The sequence below is a fragment of the Erinaceus europaeus genome, chromosome 8 (assembly GCF_950295315.1).
Source record: "Erinaceus europaeus chromosome 8, mEriEur2.1, whole genome shotgun sequence".
Classification (NCBI taxonomy): Eukaryota; Metazoa; Chordata; class Mammalia; order Eulipotyphla; family Erinaceidae; genus Erinaceus; species Erinaceus europaeus.
The window spans coordinates 57,004,277-57,008,207 of NC_080169.1; positions in this window are offsets into that span (position 1 = coordinate 57,004,277).

Consider the following 3,931-nt stretch of genomic DNA (forward strand, 5'->3'; position numbering starts at 1 on the left):
CATTTCAAGACCAGTTTTCCTCAAATATCAGAGTAGGATGACACACCCTCCTCCCTTCAGAGAGTAGGGCAGTCCCTACCATCACTACTTTATAGTGAGGGCAAGCTCTTGGAGAGGCCCACAAGAAGGCATATGATGACGTTTCTGATGGAAGTGACCAGTGATAGTGGAGAGAGGGATCTATTTATTAGAGGTCTAGGCCTATCATATCTGTGTGGGAATCCAAGAATTCCCTAACTAGGGTCCCAGATGATGTGGGGGGGGAACTGGTTTGACTAAAAATACTATTATTAAGTGAGATCGCCTCTTGCCCTTATTCAGCTTTGTAGTTTTTTCTTTATCTGGTGAGTTTAGATTCTCCCAGTTTTTAAAGACTTGAGTGTCATTTATTGTATCCAAACTGGTATTAGGTTTATGGATAGATAAAAAGGAAATATACAAGATAGAGAGGAAATACACATAGGATGTTGTGGGGTCCAGGTTAACCTTTAATTTACTGCATTGTTTGATAATTTTAATACAGGTTGTCATAGAGACAATAATTGTCCTTTAGTATATCTTTTGGACAATTGTATACCATGTTTCTTTTAAAGATTATCAAGGGGTGACAGTAATGCTGATGCTATTAAAAACATTAAAAGATATATCTTACTTTTGTGTGTTGTTAGTTGAGTAGATAGAACAATTAAGGGAAGTGAAATAGGAGGTATGAGAGGAGGGTGTCTAGGTCTAAGTAGTAAATATTTGATTAGACAAGTTATGGTGCCTTCTTTAGGCTATTTATTTATTTACTTACCAGAGCACTGCTTAGCTCTGTCTTCCGGTGGTGTGGGAGATTGAACCTGGGACTTTGGAGCCTCAGGTATGAGAGTCTGTTTGCATAACCATTATGCTATCTACCCATGCCTTCTTTAGGTCTTTAGGTCTTTCTACATGATTGCCGAGCATATTAGGTCAAAGTCTAATCAGTGCAATTTTACTTTAAGGTATGCAATTACCCCTGACTTAAAGATATGTGTATGTATGTACCCAGCCCCCTTGGTCCGACCAGCATATGTTTAGGGTCTGTAATTTTGGTAAAGGGTATGCGATTTGAAATGGATCTAGGTCCTATGTGTTAGAAAAGATATCACCATATTATTGGAGTTGGAAGGCTGCCATCTCAGACTTGGTGTCTCTGGATACAATCTGAAGCAAAAAGGCAGTGGTAGCATAATGTGGCATGGTGGCACTGGTTGCACTGACTCAGTTGATAGCAGAAGCAGTAAAGGATCAAGAAGAGAGAGTTAAAGAAATACAAACAAAATCTCAGAGATTCTGGGATTGAGAGAAATACAGATTTTCAAAGAGAGTTGAGGTTCATTGTCATGTTAGAACTGAAGAAGGCAATAGATAATTCTTAGTATAACCAAGTTACTTGGGACCTTGATTTTCTTTGAAAATTGCAACAGTTAGGATTTACCTTTCTACACTTGACTTCACCATGAATTCTGTCATTTTATGCTATTTACTAGTAACTATATCTTAGATACTGAGAGTACTGGGTGTTTCTGGTCTATCTGCTCTACGATTGTAGGTATGGGGAAATACTAAGTATTAAAAATAAAAATAGTATTTTATTTTTAGAAATGCTATAAAAATTTAAGCCCAGTGTCATAAGTCAATCAGTTTACAAATTTGAAATATTAAATGCTTAGACTAAAGGAATATATACTCAGAACTGAAATCTACGCAGTTCAAGAATTTGAAACAGGGGGCTGGGTGGTAGCACAGTGGGTTAAGTGTAAGTGGCACAAAGCTGAGGACCTGAATAAGAATCCCTGTTCAAGCCCTGGGCTCCCCACCTGCAGGAGGGTTGCTTCACAAGCGGTGAAGGAGGTCTGCAGGTATCTATTTGTCTCTTCTTCATCTCTGTCCTATCCAACAACATCAGCAACAAAATGGGGGAAATGGCCTCCAGGAGCAGTGGATTTATAGTGCTGAGCCCCAGCAATAACCCTGGAGGAAAAAGAAAAAGAATCTGAAGCATTCAATCTTTATTCCCCTGACATAGTGACTAAATAGTGATTTATAAGACTCTAAGTTAGTAGAAGTATAGTTCAGCATTGTTCTTACCTACAAAAATTAAACTGTTCTTTTAAGCTGTCAATTTTGGACAAATTTTTACATGTTATGGATTACCAATACAAGGACAAAAATGCCCCCACCCCTTTCTTCTTTTGACAATATCTGTTCTATCTCTCATATGAACTGCTAAAAAATAAAAAGGCACAGGCATAAACTTTTTAAAAATATTTTATTTATTTTATTAATGAGAAAGAAAGGAGGAGAAAGAGAAAGAGCCAGAGATCACTCCTGGTACATGTGCTGCCGGGGATTGAACTCAAGACCTCATGCTTGAGAGTTGAGTTCCTTAACCACTGCACCACCTCCTGGATCACAGGCATAAAATTTTTTTTTCTGGTAGACTTATTCTTTGTCTCACTTTTTAAAAGAGATTATAAAGACACATATTTCATATCATTTCATCATCTATTTGATATTTAACTTGAGGTATAGCTTCCAGGAACAACTGACTCAATCATACCTATCATTTCAAATCAAGCTTTTAATGCCTGGAAAAAGAAATCAGCTTTGAGAAATAAAACCCAACTATTGTTTATACAAACATGAATTTTTGGCCCTCATAACTGGTAAGGGATCAGAAGGATTAAAAATGGAAGAGATATTAAACAGGAGTCTATTTTAATCTGTGTTTTACCACTTTATTTTATTTATTTATTATTTTTTTTATTAAAGAAAGGATTAATTAACAAAACCATAGGGTAGGAGGGGTACAACTCCACAGAATTCCCGCCACCCAATCTCCATGTTTTACCACTTTAATATATATATATATATATATATATATATATATATATATATATATATATTTACTTATTTAACTCACTTTTTAGACACAATGAATTAAAATGGAAAGGTCCTTTAAAATGTACTTTTTTAAAAAGCCATTTTTCTGTGGGTTTATAAATGGAACAGATTTACTAGGTTCTTAAAAGCCTTAGTAGTAAGGACCAGGTGGTGGTGTACCTGGTTAAGCACACACATTACAGTGTACAAGGACCTAGATTCAAGCCCCTGGTCCCCAACTGAAGGGGGAAAACTTTATGAGTGGTGAAACAGGGCTGCAGGTGTTATTCTGTCTTTTCCTTTCTCTATCTCCCCCTCCACTCTCAATTTCTCTCTGTCTCTAATAAATAAAATACTTAAAAAAAAAAGACTCAAAAAAAAGTCTCAGTAACAAAATAAGCAAAGAAGGAAAAGACTAGCCAGACATTCAGCATGAACCATGAGTCATTAAATGTTTACCAACATTCAGCTTCCATGAGGCAGGAGGTAAGGAAGAAGCAAGACCAAACGACAAGCAACAATCAAAAGGCACCTATTTCTGACAGACTGTTCCTTAAATAACTTCCAGTACTCACAACTCCTTGAGAGTTTACATCCTATACTTTAAGTCGTCATATCCTGATGAAGTCAGCTTTATGCTCATTATGTATACATAGCACAGCCTTCCTTTTGTTTACTTTCAAGAAAATCCAACTATCTGAAAAGACACTGTCATTTATAAACAAACAAGCAAGCAAGCAAACAATAACAACAAAACCCAGACAAACTGGAGCCTCAGGCATGTGACTTGTTCCTTTAACTTAAGACTGAGCTTTGTCCCTGGCTCCTGAATGAACATTTTAATAAAGAGGGGAAATATAATGATTAAAAAAAAACCCTGCATAATAATAAAAAGTGTTTTTCCCAGAAGTATTGAGAAACATGCTGTATAGGCTTTTCTTAATCTCTCTACTCTTTTTCTGTTTATTAAATTTGAGTGATCAAGTAGTTTTTTCCTGCAATTTGTGAAATGTCACAGTGG